Source organism: Dipodomys ordii, unplaced genomic scaffold, assembly GCF_000151885.1.
Source record: "Dipodomys ordii isolate 6190 unplaced genomic scaffold, Dord_2.0 Scaffold71, whole genome shotgun sequence".
NCBI lineage: Eukaryota > Metazoa > Chordata > Mammalia > Rodentia > Heteromyidae > Dipodomys > Dipodomys ordii.
The window spans coordinates 4131627-4149180 of record NW_012267287.1 but is presented as its reverse complement, the minus strand read 5'-3'; positions in this window follow the sequence as shown (position 1 = coordinate 4149180).

The window sequence follows — 17554 nt, the reverse complement described above, 5'->3', positions numbered from 1 at the left end:
TCTTCCCTTCTCCTCTTCCCTTCTCCTCTTCCCTTCTCCTCTTCCCTTCTCCTCCTCCTTTCTCCTTCTCCTCCTCCCTTCTTTTTTTGGGGGGGATCTGGTCGTTGGGCCTGAACTCTGGGCCTGGGCACTGTCCCTCAGCTCTTCAGTTCAAGGCTAGCGCTCTACCACTTGAGCCATAGCACTACTTACAGCTTTTTTTCTGCTTATGTGGTGCTGAGGAATCGAACCTAGGGCCTCATGTATGCAAGGCAAGCGCTCTACCACTGAGCCACCTTCCCAGCCCTCCTCTTCCCTTCTCCTCCTCCTTTCTCCTCCCTCCTCCCTTCTCCTCCTTTCTTCTCCTCCTTCTTTCTCTTCCTCTTCCTCCTTTCTCCTCATCCTCTTCCCTTCTCCTCCTCTTCCTCCTCCTTCTCCAGCACAGAGTAAAACATCTGATGTACCCAGGTATACTCTGGCACTAGTCTGAGGCTGGAACATAATAGTAACCAGAAACAAATTAGAGACGTCATCGGCAAGGCTAGCAGACAATGTGGGTATAAGAAGAAAACAGAGCAAGTAGAGAAAGGATGCGGCTATGTTTAGAGAAAGTTCCAAGCATGACCCATCCCACAGATGTGGAAACTGAGGCCCAGGGAAGTCCAAGTGAATCACCTCCAGTTGCCTGTCTGCTCAGACCTGTGATGTGCATCTGTCGGTTCTTTTGGCTCCTTGTGGTCGATTCTGTGAGCATCTGCCCACAGCCAGGTACCCTGGTTCTTAGGCACTGGAGTGGGGCAGGTGGAGGTCATTACGGTTAAAGAAGGCCAGCAGGGAGGGCCTCACCCTGTAGCGGTATAAGCAGGTAGCAAAGAGCCAGGGAGGAGACCCTTTCCTGGGGCCAGCCTGTCCTACATCTTGACCTTGATCTTCAGCCTCCGTGTTTCTGTGGTCTAACCTCAGGCCAAGGGGTGGTGGGAAAGTGTCTGATCCTAGAATGATGGTGAAAATGTTTCTATTTGTTCCAACCTTAACACACCGCATACCTGAAATACATTCAATAGCTTTAATACTTACATAATTTTACGTACCTATATATTAATTATAGCTCCGTATAAATGGTTTTCAAGTAAATATCAAGGCTCAGACCAAACTGTAGCATGTTTCACCCACCCCCTCCCCCCTCCTAATAATGGCAGGATGCCTGGGCACCGCTGCGCAATGTCACAAGTCTGTCCTGGCTGCAACGGGGCTGCACTGTCACTACGTGACAGCTGTCACCCAGGCTGTGTGTGTTCATGCAGCTCCTGTCCCTCTCTGAGCCCGCACCCACATCTGCAAATGGGATGCATGGAGACCCCGTTGGCAGGTTGCTGGAGTGTGGGCAGCGCTTGTACTCGTTTACTGTTCCTGTCGTGATGGACTCCTGAGACCCCGGCCGCACCCTCCCTGTGCGATCCCCAGGGTCGTCTGGTGCCACTGGCGCTGCTTCAGCAGAGAGCAGCCACTGCATGGGAACAGGGTCCAAGGAGCAGACGAAGCCAAGTATGGAAGCGCCTCCCTGGAACCCCAGTATCCGAGGCTGAGGCAGAGGACCATGAGTTTGAGGCCCGCTTGGCTATATCGTGAGATAGTGTTTGAGAAGAACCAAAAAAAATTAACTAAAAAGGGCTGGGAAGATGACTCCATGGTAGAGTGCTTGCCTTGCATGCATGAGGCCCTGGGTTCGATTCCTCAGCACCATATAAGCAAAAAAGCCAGAAGTGGCGCTGTGGCTTAAGTGGTAGAGTGCTCGCCTTGAGCTGAAGAGCTGAGGGACAGCGCTCAGGCCCCACAACTGACAAAAAAACAAAAATAAAAATAAAGCACAGATTAAAGGTTCTGAAACTGTGGAATTGGGGTCCTGTCCTGGGCACTGTGGCATAGCCTGGAGAGAGTTCTAGAATCTTCTCTCCCCTACCCTAAACAATGCACCATCATTGGATATGAAATGTCCCAGAGGCTCATGTGTTAACCTCTTGTTCCCCAGAAGGTGGCACTACGTTGGGAGGTTCTGGAAACCCTAGGAGGTGGGGCTTTATGCGGAGGAAGTAGGTCACTGGGGGTGGGTTCCTGGAGACATCTTGTTCCTTTCTCTCTCTCTCCCTCTCCCCACATCCTGTCCACCATGAGATGGAAAAGCTTTTTGTTTCCATGCCCCTGCTGCCATTGTGCTCTGCCCAGACCCACGGAGCAGAGGACCAAGATGGAAATGCGCCAGCTTCCTGAAGGTGCCTCTGTTAGGTGTTTTGTTTCTAACATTTACACACACCCATCACCTTATTCAACCCCTGCCATTAGGGTTTGCTCAGCACATGTGCCCTGCCAAGGCCCGGTGTGAACGGGGAGCCCCCCTAAAAGGTCATGAAAGCAGGGTCCCATGTTCCCACCTTACAGGAGAGGATGTGGGGCTTAGAGTCCCACTGCAGTGATGGGCTCCTAAGCCACATCCGCCTGGTTCTGAAAAGCTGTGCTGCTAGTGTCTACGCTGTTTTATGCATGTGTTTAGTAATGGACATTTATTTAGTATTTATTAAGTGCCAAAATTAAACTTTACCAGTGGAAACCAACAGCAAGGTGGAGGCAGGATATTGCTTAAAATACAAAAGATGATTGTTTCAAACATGAAATATACAGGTATAAACCTAATAGCACATGTACTAGATCTTTGTGAGAAAAAGAATCCTACAAATCCTTGATGGAACAAATCAAAGAAGAGCTAAATGGATATGTGTGTGCGCGCTCACGCATGCACGCGCGTAAAACGGAAAATTCAAGTTACCAAGGTTCTAATTCTTTCCAACTTACCTACAGACTGATTGGCAAGCCCAAACAAGATGCCAGCAAGTTATGTTATAGATTCCCCACAAGTGGAGTTAAAAGTTTGCATGCACAGGGAAAAGATCCAGAAGAGCCAGCGAAACATTGGAGAAGAATAAAGTTGGAGGATGACACTTCCTGACTTCAAGACTGGCTGTAAATCTCCCGCAGTTCCGACTGGCATCATCATGACAGTGGAAAAACAGAAGAACCAGACGCATAGACTATCTAGATTTCTCCCGTGTTATCTTCTAGGATGGCCGAGTGCTGGTGCAGAGTCTCAGCTCTCTTCTTCCTGTGTGGCCAGTCCTGAGATCAGCCGAGGCTGGCCAACACCAGATTGTCCCAGGAGCCAGTGAACTTGGCACACCAGACCGTGGTCCTGATCCTGACAGAAATGGAGACGGCTCCTCTCCCTGGGGCCTGAGTCACTAATGAATAAGGAGAAGATGGACAAAGGAAAGAGGCCACGATACAGCCACATGGCACTGTCCCACACAGGGAAGATCTGGGAAAGGGATCCAGCAGGTGGTGTGTCCTCAGGGCCGTGAGCCCGCGATGTGACCTCCCCAGGTCCTGGGCCCCTGCTGGAGAAGCCGGGCCGGGGCTGCTGCTGGACTGTGCTGAACCAGCCTCCCCCACTCCAGCCACCGCCCAGGAGGCTTGGAGACCTGGTTAAAATGCAGTCTGTTTCAGGAGCTCTGAAGGCCTCACTTTTTCACCAATGCCCAGTGAGGCTGGTGCTACAAGTTTAGAGACCACACTGAGAACTGAGGTGCGCAGCCCCCTGAGGGGGGAGCTGGCCTGCCTCTGGTCTAATGAGTTAGTCGGCTTTTGGTCACTGTGACAAACGCCCGTGACAATCAGCTTAAGAAGGAGAAAGGTTGGTTTGGGCTCACGGTCTTGCAAGGTTCCACCGGCGAGCGATCACTGAGCCAGCGATCGTGGTGGGCGTGAGTGGTAGAGCAGCTCTTGAAGAGCCAGTGAGCCAAGAGGAAGAGGACAGGGGCCGCTGCTCCTGCCAATGACCTGAAGACCTCCCACCAGGCCCACTTCCCGAGGCACCACCCGGGGACCCAGCCTTTACCACATGGGTCTTTGGGGACTTTTGATGTCCAAACTACCACCACATGCATTCAAACCTCTGGAGGGTTGGCTACAGCAGATGGCTGTCCTTACCTCCATAGCTCATGACTCAATAGTCCAAGCACGGGGCACCTGCAATGGCTGCTGGTCCTACCAGCTGGGTGTTACTGTCACTCTAAGAAAAGTGAGGGAGGCTCAGAGGGGTGAAGTCATTTGCCCAAAGACACACAGCTGCTACACATCGGATGCATGAGTATTGAGACTTCAGTGGTTGAGACACCAGTCCCCAACTGATCTTCCTGGTGGCCAGTACCTGCCACTCCTCCCCCATCTCCTCACTACCCATCTTCACACATTAGGCCCACTGCCAGAGAGTACAGGGGAAATTCGCCCTCTGCCCTTACAGGAGGAAACAGAAAACACTGCGTGGCAATGTGAGCAGAGCAACTCCACTGCCAGGTGGGCACAGAGGGAGGCACCAGAAAGGAAGAGCAGGAGGAAGGGGGTCTTAGGAAGAAGGGCTTTGGAGCAGGCTCAGAGGAGAGCCAGGATTGCAAGACACGGTCCACACTCTCATAACCTGCCCACTGCGAACATCCCTTCCCCAGCCAGGGGCTCCCTGTCTTAATCCATTGTCTGTGGCTATAACGAAATACCCAAAACTGGGTGAGTTGAGAAGAATTCAGCTTGTGTTGGCTCATGGTTCTGGAGGCATGGCACTGGCATCTGATATCCCAGAAGTGCATTGTAGCATGTGGCGCACGAGTCCCACGGGGGCCGGGGCACGCCGCTGGGTCACGTGTCTTCTTACGAAGCCGCTCATGCTACCCTGGGCCCCTCCTTCATGACTTCACTGTCCCCTGACTCACCACTCCTGGGACAAGCCAGCTTCCTCTGCCCCTCCCGCAGGAGGGGAGGGCTGAGGGGAGGAGAGCAGAGGACGGGGTGGAGGAGGTGGAGGGGCTTGGGTCACACCAAGCACCGACACCCAGGGAGCTGGGGGGGGGTTGCATGATGCCTGGAGGTTACACGTCACCCCAAGCTGGTAAGCCATTCTTCAATTTCTAATAAACTCCCTGAAGTAGGGATGACACACCGTAAATCAGCCTTCCACGAGCCTCGTCTCCGGGTAATCTTTTCAATTATCTGCCTGCACGCTGCATGTCCCCTAAGATGCTCAGCCAGCACAGGCAGTGCCCACCCCGGGCCAGCGGTGCCTGGATGGTGGACGAAGAGCCACAGAGCTTCCTGCGGGCTGGCACACAGAGGGCTGCCAACGGGCCCTCATCTCAGGCAGGCCTGCCTTCTCTGCCGCCCCAGACTTGGCATCTTTCCCTCGCCACCTCTGGGCAAGCGCGCCGGTGCCCGAGCCTGGCTCCAGAACTCTCGCCTACCCGGGGATCCCTGGGGACTGGCATTTGGCAGACACTGGCAGAGGTAGGGCTTTCTCTGACTGCCCCCATTCAATCCACACAGAGCTGACAGGGTTCTCTCCGTCCTGTTGCTAAGGATCAGGGTGCTCAGAACAACGGGCAGGTGTTTGTCCCCCTTCCCCTCCCTCTGCCCCCTATCCCCCCCTCAAAGTCACCCAGCCAGATTTGGTATCTAGAACAAACTGTGGACTCCATGCCCTTCCCAGCAGGCTGTGCTCCTGATCATTATGGATGCCCCGTCTTTGTTGCCGGGGTAACCTCCCTCCAGGCCCAGGAGTCACCTCCTGGAGCGTGACTCCTGCACCTGACATCATAATCTTCTGTGACATCTTAATCGGCTCCCAGGCAACAGGCAGTTCACAGGCATAACGCCAACCGCCATCCGTGAGGGGAGTCGGCAGGGCCTGGACTGCCCGCCTACCGCCCCGCCCTACCCTGCCTGACCTCTACCTGCTCCCTCCCACCACAGGCTTCAGATCCAAGCTTTGCTAATGAACTTTTCTAGACTTCAGTTGCCTCCTCTGTAACATAGAGATGACGGTGTTAGTCAACAAGGGTGCAAGATCCGTTGATGTCTTGGCTGAGGGAAGCAAGCATGCTGGTTCACCTTCAGGAAATGGGGAGAGCAGCAGTGCCCATTACCTCCTTGGCCTTGGGCCTGGCTGACTGCAGCCTGGTATCCGGCCATACCATAGAGCTCTCTAGAGAAAAGGAGACACGTGTGGCCTGAGCTGGGTGTATGTATTCCCCTGAAAATGCAGGTTGAATGCTAACCTGTGCTCTCGGCGGATGCAACCTTAACTGGAAATGGGGTTCCTGCAGAAGTCATCCAGATGAGGTCACACTAGAGTAAGAAGGCCCTTCATCCAATGTGACTCGTGTCACCTCCTTACCAGAAGATAGAGGTGCAGACAGAGAAGCTGACATGAGACACGGGGGAGCACCATGGAGACCCTTGCAGAGGCTGCTCTGCTGCGGCTACAAGCCAAGGGATGCAGAAGTCAGGAAAGGCAAGGAGGGAGTCAGGGTGGGGCCTCAGGGTGAGCCTGGCCCTGCCAGCATCCTGGTTCCAGACATCCAGCCTACATAGCGTGGCATACGGTTCCTATTGTCTCCAGCCATCTAGTTGGTGGGACTTTGAGACACCCATTAATAGGCCAACGAGCACATAACGTCCCAAGGGACCTGGATGAAGACAAACAACAGGGCTGCCACGGTGCTGAAGTCAGGGGACACAGCAACAAGACTCCGAGAGGAAGCATGACGCATGACAGGCAGGATCATGCATTCCACGGTCCGACTTTGACTTTGGGTCCTCCCTGGGAAGCCCCAGTCTGTCAGCAAGGCCCCCATGTCCAGTCGATGGTACCCAGCAGTAGGCTTCCTGGCAGGCAGGAGGCTGAAGCTCACACTCATGAGGCCTGTGCAGGCCCCGGATGGAGGGAGATGGCCTCTTCTCCTGTGTGCTCCTTTCCTCTCTGACCTGGCTTGGGACTCAGCTCTGTCCGTGGGTTTGGGCTGCTGGGTAGGGACAGATCCAGGGCCAAAGAGGCAAAAGAAAAAATGGGGGTTCCTTTCCCTTCTGCAGTCTCTTCCCCAAAGTGACAGAGACCCTGGACCTCCAGAGGCTGCGTGGTCTCCGGCAAGTCCCTCCTCTCCCTCCGCACGTTCCCTCCTGCAGATGGAGACCAGGGAGACCAGGAGGCAGGAGCAGCCCGCACACAGGAGGGGCTGGAAAGCTTCATCCATTGTCATCCATGCTCCCACAAACCAGAAGCAAACAGAGCAGAGCCCTCCTAGCTCTGGCTGTTCACCCACGGCTGGGTGTGCAGGGATACAGACCCCAAATCAGCACCCAGCCTATCTCTTTCCCTTCCCACTGTCTCCTTTGTATCAGGAGAGAAAAGCCTAAAGGTCAGTCCAAATCAGCCTTCCAGATTTTTCTTTTGAGATGAAAACACCCAGCCAGGCATTGGCAGCTCACCTCTGAGATCCTGGCTACTCAGGAAGCTAAGATCTAAGGACTGCAGTTCAAAGCCAGCCCAGGCAGGAAAGTCTGTGAGACTCTTATCTCCACTTAACCAGCAAAACAGCTGGAGGTGAAGCTGGGGCTCAAGTGGCAGATAACAAAAAATCTAAAGGACATCGCTCAGGCCCTGAGTTCAAGCCCCAGTATTGGCGTGTACCATGATTAAGCATCTAGTCTCATTGCCTTGGTTTTGCATTGCCCCTAAACACACACACACACACACACACACACACACACACACACACACACACATACTATTTTTATTGCCTTTTTCTTGGGCTATATGCTCGGTGCTGGATGGGGAGACAGCCCTGAGCTGGTCAGACCACCAGTCCCTAGAAGACTGCTCTTGCAGGGAAAACAGAAGATAAACAAATAAACCAAGGTAATAAAATGCTGGGTGGAGAGGGGTGAATGCAGAGAAAGATAAGCAGGATGGGGGAAGTCCTTCCAGATGGTAACATCAGAGCAGAGACCAGGAGGGAACTGAGGAATCAGAAAGATAGTTGAGGGAAGGTAATTTGGGGCACAGGGAGCAGCCACTGCTGGCATCCTGAGGTAGGCAGAAGGGAGCCCAGAACTGCTGCGGGGTAGAGCCAGCTTTGGCGGGGGAGGGGAAGGAATCAGTGACTGGGTATAATTAAGGGAGGGCCCCACAGGCCCTGGAACTAGGAAGAGGAGTTTGCTTATTCACTGTGCACAGCAGCTGATCTGAGCTGGGAACCTTCACGGGGCATGGTGGACTGGTGTTGGGGCCACAAGGCTGGGCTGAGAAGCTGCCAGTCTAAGACATTTGTCCACCGTGGACTCGCTTCCCCTCTGAATCAGTACAGCAGTGCAGTGAACACCCCGCAGGCTGCTCAACCCTCCATAGCTGCTGGGCCTTCCAGCTTGGAGAACTTGAGAACAGATTTTAGTCATTTGATCCTCATCCCTAGAATGTCTAACTTGTCCCAGTCCACAAGATGAAAGAGGTGGAGCCAAGGTTTGCAGCCACTACAAAACAAAACAGAACCTCGGAGAATCTCAGCATTCTAATGGCGGCCCTGCTCACTGGGTCTGTCATCCTGCGGCCCCAGGCCTGCATCTGAGCCATGGCCCCTTACCTGGCAATCATGCCCCAGGCTGGCTCAGGTTACTGAAGGCACCAGGGGTTTGTTTAAACAAGTGTGTCTGAGCAGGAAAATCAAACGGACAGGGACTGTCCAGGGCCACCGCGGGAACACCCCAGGGACGCACACTTGAACCTGATAAGGCCGGATCGATTTTCACTTAATTGGACTGTGGCCAAGCATTCCACCATTTGATCAGGTAGGGGATCTCCTGGGGTGGAAAGTCTCCTCCACGTGGGGTGGTCCGCTGGGACAGTGAACTCAAAGTGGGTTGGAGCACCCCCACATTGGGAGGGGCAAGCCACCTCTGTGAGCAAGCACAGTTAACTCCCTCTCCCTGGCCTCCCTAGAAGTCAGAAGAGGGAAGTTGAGGATGTTCCCAGGCCACTTGACCTGCTCCCCACAGCCTGCCCTTCTCTCTCCACAGAGAAGCAGATCTGGGAGGCACATTTAGTGGGCAGGAGAACCTTCTGAGAGGTGTAGAGCAGTTGGTTCTAGAACTCATCTTCAAGTTCAAAGAAGACAGAAAACCAAGGAGGTAGAACAAGAAAGTGGGGACTTTCTTTTTAGAAGGTTGATCAAGAAATATGTGGGCCGCCATGATGGCACACTCAATGAGTTAAAAAGATGAAGCAGGAAAATGAAGCAGGAGGACTTTGAGTTTGAGGCTACCCTGGATGGATGGATGGATGGATGGATGGATGGATGGATGGATGGATGGATGGATGGATGGATAGATGGATGGATGGATGGGTGGATGGATGGATAGATGGATGGATGGATGGATGGATGAATAGATGGATGGGTGGATGGATGGGTGATGGATGGGTAGATGATGGATGGATGATGGATGGGTGGGTGGATGGTTGATGGATGGATAGATACACAGATGGATGGGTGGTGGATGGATGGATGGATGGACAGAAGGATGTATGGATGGGTGATAGATGGATGCATGGATGCACAGATGGATGGATGGATGGATGGGTGGATGGATGGATGGATGGGTGGGTAGATAGATGGACGGATGGATGGATGGATGATAGATGGTTGGATAGATGGCTATCTGACTAACATTCTAATAGGTTGTGTCCTCACCCTTGACCTCAAGTTTTGTTCTCTGGCTTTGGTTGGATTATAGACATGAGTCACCAGTGCCTGGCTAGGGTAAACTATTGATCTATTTCCTCATGTGTAAACTAAGGATAAAAATAGTAACTGTCAAGATTAAAAGAGTTAAGATACATGAAGAGCTCAAAGTTGTGCTTGCAGTACTGTGTTAGATTGGAATTATTTAGGATTCTGGTATTTAGCTCCTCACCTTTCAGAGTTCCTGGAACTCACCTCCATCTCACACAGCCCCAGGGAGGGAGACGGATGGGCTCAGTACATCAGCCAAGCAGACTGACCCCACAACTGAAGACCAAGTACTGCATTTGCAGTCACTTGCCCAGGTTGTAGTGTTCTGAGACTGGAGGCTGAGCAGATCTCAAGTATGGGGTGGGGTGGGGCTGTTAACCACGCCCACCAAGGGGGTAGGGGTTATTTGTAATAGCCATGCCCACACTCAGGGCGGAGCTCTACAGGAGGCTGGGCTCCTGGGGAACCACGCCCCTTCCTGAAGACACACATGGCTAGACCTGTTCTGTCCACCTGCACCCCCAAACCACTGGATTGGACAAGTCCCTGCAGCTTCTGCCTTCTGGAGCCAGAACCGCTCTCTATAGGAGGGAAAGGAGAACAGAACAGACGCCAGGGCCCACTTACCCAGGAGGAGGCTCAAAGAGGATCCTCCCCAGAGTGCGCACAGCAAGGGAACGTGCCCCAACGCTTGCTGTTTCCTGATCCCAGCTCCAACTTCCGACCTTTCCCTTTTCTCACCAGAAAGAGGACCTCTGGACCTCGAGGACTGCTGGCAGAATGAGCAGGGACAGTGCCTCTGAAGCCCTAACCATTAGCAGTTGCTCAGTGAAGGGAATTTTCTCCAGGCCCTTCCTAGCTCTGAGAAGGACCAATGCCCCTGAAGCCAGGCCACAGGCCCTCTCAGCCTGCTAGCGCATCTCCCAGCCATGTGCACCCCGACCCCCCCTCATGGGTCAACCCTCTTGAGAGGTCACAAATATACAAGCCACTGGGCACGGGTGGAGCTGGTTGAAAGAAACCATGGGATGGCCCGGGTTTCTTGGATGTTCTGAGGATGTAGGTGAGTCCTGATTGCAGGCTAGAGAGCATATACTTTGACACCGGTTCTGCCAGTGTCTTGCTCAGAGACCAGGGAAAATGACTCCTGTTCAGGGCCCAGTCTCCCTTTCTGAAGGACATGGTGTTACCCCAAATTTCTTGTTGTACTGGAGAGAGAGTTATTATTCTTGCCTCCCCCCACCCCGTTCTTCCTGCAACTGGGTCTTGGCCACTTACTTCTAAGGCTGATGGGATGGCAAAAAGGGGCCACACTACACTTCCCACATTCCTCAGGGGTGAGAACTGCCCCTCCCCCCAAGTTAGGGGTGGGAGATGGTAAACAAGAGGTGTGCCATCTGGGAGGAGGCCAGGTCTGAGGAGAGAATCAGTCTCCACACTGCCCCCGGTCACTTGGGCCCCTGGGTCATAGATTCTCCACCTCCCCGACTTTCTCTCTAGTTCCCTAGTGATTTTCTGACAGGGAGCACTGATTGAGTGCATGCTGCCTACACGCGGCCTCCTGGACTGTCCCCTCTGCTCTACACAGTTAGGTGGGTTTGAGGCGGCATGAATATTTCCAGCTTACTTCCTGTGTGATCACTTCCGGTTTGTGCTCAAATCCAAGCTCAAGGGTGGTACAGGCCCAGTCGGGGTACAGGGTCTAGTCTGGTCACTGTCTTTCCTGGACACCTTCAAGTCTGCAGGGTTACAGTAAGAGGCTGGAGAGTGGGCAGCCGACCTGAAAGGCAGAGCAGGGATCTGGTCGAGGTCTAGCCTGGGGGCCTGCACTGGAGGGGGGGGGGACACTTGAAGTCTAGCCTGGGTACCTGTGCCGGGTGGCCCCATTACTTGCTGTCCTTCGAACATCCTCCGGCTGACCTCATGACAGCCATTGCCATCCTGGGCTGCTGGGATTGTGGGGCTGTAAATGATCATGCCCTACTGCTGTGGCTTTTACTTCTCTCTTGCTGTACCCTTCTGAGGACCCTACAGGAAGGTACACATGCATTCCTCTGGGGAGGAAATAGTAGTTGGGGGCATTATGGCACGGTAGAGAAAAGGTTGTGGTCTGCTGATCCCGTCCCAAAGGTGCAGCCATTGCTCCACTCATCACCCACTGCTACCAGGGAGGAAAAAAAACAAAACAAAACTGACTGGAGTCACATTAGCTACTAAGTGATTGAGGAGAGTGATTCAGACTGAATCTTGGGGCAGGGACTAAGACAGACAAGAAAAGTTTAGTGAACAAAATGGAAAAATAGGGAAAGACACAGGGAGATCTGGAGATCTGGGGAGAAGAACAAAGACCAAAGAGATACGGGGGGGGGGTGTAGAGCAGGCGGTGAGGTCCACTCAGAGCACTCAGGCAGAGACAGAGCGAGGGTCAGGAGAATGGGGGGGGCACTCAGAGCGCACTCAGGCAGAGACAGAGCGAGGGTCGGGAGAATGGGGGGCACTCAGAGCGCACACAGGCAGAGACAGACCGCGGGTCTGGAGAATGGGGGGGTGCCAGTATGATCTGAGAGCTGGAGCATCAAGCAGACAGCCTGTGAGAGGCTTCCAGGGCCTTCCCTGGCCCCTGCCCCCCTCCCCTGTCGTCCCTTGGCCCCTGTCCCCTGCCACTCCAGTGTGTCCCTAGCTTCCCAGCTTCACTTTGGGCCTTTCTCAAAATCCTACTCACTCCCATTTCAGGCAATACAAGCTCTGGGGGAGGACTATGGTGCTCTCTCTCTCTCTCTCTCTCTCTCTCTCTCTCTCTCTCTCTCTCTCTCTCTCCTATCCTCTCTCTCCCTCCTTGCCTCTTTTCCCAGGGCTGCTGAGCCTGGAAACCCCTCCCTCCAGAGCCGCTCCTGTGGTCTTTATCCATTCGAAAGCGCACAGACAGAGGCGCTGGCAAGTCGCTGCCTTTGGGGACAGCTTTTCTTCCCTGGCCCATCCGGGATTCTGGAATCTGATGAATTCCTGGGGGCTTCTGGTCCCGCTCTTATCTACAACGAGGTAGATAAGAGGACTGCAACCTCTGGACTTGAGACTGGGTTTCTGGGCTTGGGGTGGGGCTGGGGAAAGGCTTGCCTCCCCCACCGCAAGCATCCGACGCATTTTTAGTGCATTTCGGTCTTTGAAAAATGCCCTGAGATAAACTGCTTCTGGAAGCGGAAAAAGTAAATTTTGGGCACCAGCATCCAGATCCTGGCGCCACCACTAACTAGCGGTGTGACCTTCAGCAAGACAATTAACCTCTCTGATTGTGTCCTCTCTTCTGGGGCCGGGGTGTGTGTGTGGGTAGAGGGGAATCAGATAATAATATGTATCTCAGAGTCGAAAGTTCCAGAAACCTCGGACCAGAGGCCTGACACCCAGTAAGTCAGTAAGTCAGTTCTCTACCTACTTTCCTCCTAACCCTGCCCTTCTGGTCCAGCGGGACCCGAGTGGGGGCCCCAGTAGGCCTGCCGGGGTCGGGGGTGGGGGGACGGGGAGGGGGACTGACGGAGGGCCGGCCCGGCCCGGGGTGAGCAGAGCAGAGCCGCAGTGGGAGACGTTTGCTCGGCCCCTGGAGCCTCGGGGTCTGCTTGACATCTCCAGGCTTAAATAACCGTGCGCCTTTGTTATTCGTCGGCAGCAAAGTGGTTCGTTACGCCTGATTGGTCTAATTGCTTTGAAATGGGATATATTATCTATAATTATAGAGCTCTGGGAGGAGCCGGCCGGCCTCGCTTTCATCTTCCGCAAGCGCACCCTCGTGTCCCGAGCGCATTAATTTGGGCCACTTGAGGGGGAGGCTCTCTTTCTCTCTTCCTCGGATCCTGTCCCCCCCCTTCGCTCCTCCCCCCCACCTCTAAATGTAAAGACACCGGGAGGGCGGGACGGGCCCGAGACGCGGGACCGACTGGCGGTGGGGTCCTCGGGCAGGGCGCGGGGCGGGCGCGGGGCGGGCGCAGGGCGCGATCAGCCCCCGTACTCGGCGCCGGACTTAGCCAGAGGCTCACACTGTGATATAAGAAGAATTCACTTTTGTTTTTTAACTTGGGAGATGCGTTAGGGAAAGGCACCACCGACATCCTTTCTGCCCAGGCCCCAGGTCAGCGGGGGGGGGGAGGGGTGCTTGTGCTCGCGCCCCGCGGGGTGAACCCCTGGAGTTCCGACCTCCTTGGGGTGTTGTTGATTGCTGGAAAGCCACGGAACCCCTGGGGGGGATTAGAGGCCTCCCCGTCCACTTCCCCCCACCCAACTTGGTTCCCAGCCTCTGACTCCATAGGCGACGAGTTCGGCGCGCGCGGCAGGTTGGCGGGGCGCGGGCCCGAGGGGTTGTCTGCCCGTCCACCCCGCCCCCACCCCGAGCAAAATACCTCTCCCCCCACCCCCACCCTCCGAGGCCCTCCCGGTGATTGGTGAATTCCCACCAAAATAAATCGTTCCGGGTAATCGGTTTTCATTACACATTCATTCTATTAAAGAGGACTGTTCGGGGCTCGCTAATTGCCGGGGGTCCCACTGAGCCGCGCATTTTAAGAAAATGGATGCGAGATTCCTGGGCCGAGGCCACGGAACGCTTTGGTGGGGGTGGGGGGAGAGGGAGGGGGGACGGAACGAAAACCCACCGAGGCGACCACGAACGCTGGAGAGGCGCAGGCCGGCCCCTGGGCACTGCTGGGGGGGACAGCAGCCTTCAAGATGGGGGTTCCTCCAACGAAAGTTCATCTTTGCACGCGGAGGAAAATCCCTAGCAATCCCATCACCCATCTCCTCCCCGCCGCTGCCTCACACGCCCCTAAAAACGATCGTGGGTGTTTCATGTGATTTTTTGGGGTGGGGGTGAGGGAGTCCCCCCACTGACGCCCCGGGAAGTGGACGCGGGTCCCGGCGCTTTGTGGAGGCCGCGGGAAGGCTTTCGGGCGCGGGAGGGGGAGGGGAGGGCGGGCGGACGCCGCGCAGCGCCAGTCCCCAGCTTTATCAGCCGCGGGCCAGCACTGCCCCGGCCCGGCATGAATTACCGCCCGCTTTCTCCGCGGCTCCAAGCCGGCCTCGGGGAGACATAAATGCAGGGGTGGGGGCGAAGCCTCGGGGTCTGCGCTGTGGACAAGATAAACCTGCGCTGCCAGCCCCCGGGGCCGAACCCACCCACCCAGCGACCGGTTTCCCGGCCGAGGCCGGGTGAAAGCCAACTCCAAGAACGCCGCCCCGCGCGCCTTCCCGCCTGCGGGCGCGTCCCGCGCACCCCGGGGACCGAGGTTCGCTCTCTCTATGTCTCTCGGGGCGCCTTAGCCTGGGGATCCCGGGGAGGGAGGCGGATCGGTGCGCCCTCCCGGCGCGCGCTGTGCCCACGGACCGGCCTGACCGCTTTGGCGCGGCCACCGTTCTCTCTTGGCCTGCCACGAGGCCGACGCGCGGGGACGGAGACGGCGGTGGAGTGAACACACACACACACACCGAACCTGAACCCACATCGTGGGGCTGCGCACCGGGCTGGGGAAGCCGCGGGGCCGGCTGCGGAGCGCAGGACCCAGGGCGCGGGCGGTTTGCTCCCGGGAGGCACGGGGCGAGACTTCAAGGGCCCGGGAGCCGGCGGCAGCCTTTGATCCGGCCGCCGCTGGCGCCTAAAAACAACATCCTCGTCTGCCTAGGAGGCGCGCCGAGGGGTCGTGACAGATTGTTTATCCCCGCAATTAGCGACGCGGCCTTTCCCCGGCCGCGCGGCCCCCGGCCCGGCCGGGCCCAGCCCGCGCTCCGGGACGCGTTCGGCGGGAGCCGCCTTGGGACGTGGCGCGGCTCCACTCTTGCGGTTCGAGCCTCCCCAGGCCCTAAAGCATGGACTGTGTAACTGGCGGGTTCCAAGGCGGTCGGGGAAGGTGGCCTGCGGGCGCGCTCGCAGCCTGTTTGGGTTTGGGGGGCCGACGTGCCCTTTTTGAGAGAACACGCTTAGCTGCGTCCAATGCTGAAATGACCCGAGACTCCGAAACACCGAGTCTGAGCACCCAGGATGGGACCAGAGAAACGTCCCTGCCGAGAACGACGGAGCTCGCCCTTAAAATGTGGGCCTGAAAAAGCGCCCCGGGGGCCCTCGGCCTCCTTCTTCTCCTCTTTCAACCACAACGCCCAGGGTCGGGGCGGGGGGGGGGGCGGGAAACGAGCCTGGCCGGTGGAGTGGTTAGCCTGGAGAGGGTTCCCTTAGAACGGCCGGTGGGAGAAGCCGGCCGCGGCCCCGGGGCTGCGGGGCGTTGGGCCTGCAGCCTCGCGGGGCTTTGAAATGGGCTAGCCTGGCCTTCTCTCGGTGCGCACGGGGCCCGCCTCGGGGGCGAAGGGGAGGACACCCCAAAAGCATAGCTTCCAGCAGGGCCCGAGTCCGCAGGCAAAGCGGGGAGGCGGCGTAACGTTCCCAGAGGCGAATATTACCGAACCCGCCCCCCCTCAAGGCCTTAGATTTCTCGGGGAGCCTGCGGGCAGACGTGGGGCTGCCATCTCAGCCCGACCCCTCCTCCCTCCAGACCTGGGCCGCCGCCGGCCGCCGGCCGCCGGCCGGGGTAATAAAGTTCCTGCTCCAGTAATTCATTTTCCCTAATCTGGTCGCCCCTAATCTACAGCTTTTTTTTCTTTTTTCTTTTTTTATGGAGCCCTGTTAAAAGGCGAGGGAATTCGCTGTCCCTACGCGCTCGGATAATTACCCCTAAATGGCCACAGCAACCCCTTGTGTTTCCTGGAGATTAGAACTCCGCAGTCATCAATGGCCGGGCCAGTGAGCCGCCAATCACCTCCTCCCCTAGCTCCCCGGGAACCGACGGCCTGGGCCCGGGGATAAGAGGCCATAAAAGAGGAGGCCGAGAAAACGATCGCTTCCCCCCCCTCCACACACACACAGTGCGCACAGATCTTACGTCTTCCCCCCACCCCTCGTTCTCCTCCCACACCCCACTCATTTTGCCTCTTCTGTTAAACAGCAAGAAAACGCATAGGGCCACTTTTCTTCCGAAATTGGCGACCCCAAAGTTGCTCATATTCAGCCCCGGGCTTCCACCGCGAGGAACCCCTATCCGGCCCCCCTCTCTCTGTCTCTCACCTACCCCCACCCCAGCCCGCCCCGAACGGGCCTTCTCCGTCCCGGGCACAGCGGCCTGGAGGTGGAGAAATGTTATTGTTTCCGCAGACCCGGTGTCCGAGGTCACGGGAAGGCCAGATCCGTGGTCGGCCCGCGTCTCTCGTTGGTTTTAGTTCGATTCGTGGTCTCTCCAAAGGATCCAGAGGGGAGGCCGCCCTGCGCCCTACCGGGTATCAGTCGGGGGGACCGCTCCCAAGGACAGCCTGGGGTCGGGGGGCACACTTTATGATTGGGTTAGGTCCTCATCCGTATCACCTCTCCGTGCGTCCTAGGAGCAGGGGGGGTTTCCTTGGACAAACTTCAGCCCTGCGCTGGGGTGGAGACACAGGCCCAGGGGTTCACCTCGCCCCCCCCATCTGAGGATTAAAATAGGAAGGAAAGGACGGCCTCATAAAAAGGCAGCCCCGTCTCTCCACCAGGACACATAACCACGCCGTGTTTTCATTTTAAACACACACACACATAAAAGTAATTTCTTAGAAATGATCTCGTCAGATTGCTGTTGGGACAGATAGTAGACGGGGACGGGGGTCGATGAGCAGTCTAGGAAACAAGGAAAGTGTGTGGGGGGAATAAGAGGGGTGAGAGAAGGGGGCGCAGGAGAGAGGGAGGGGGACGAAGGGAGAAGAGGGGTGGGAACGGGGAAAAGTCTCCCAAGAAGGCGGAAAGACGGGGACGGGCGGGGACCTGGACTGACCGAGGCCTCCGGGGGGCTTTAGCTCGGGGACGAGTCCCCCCTCACCCCCTCGTCGCCCGCACCCCTCCTCTCCCGCGCCCGCGGGGG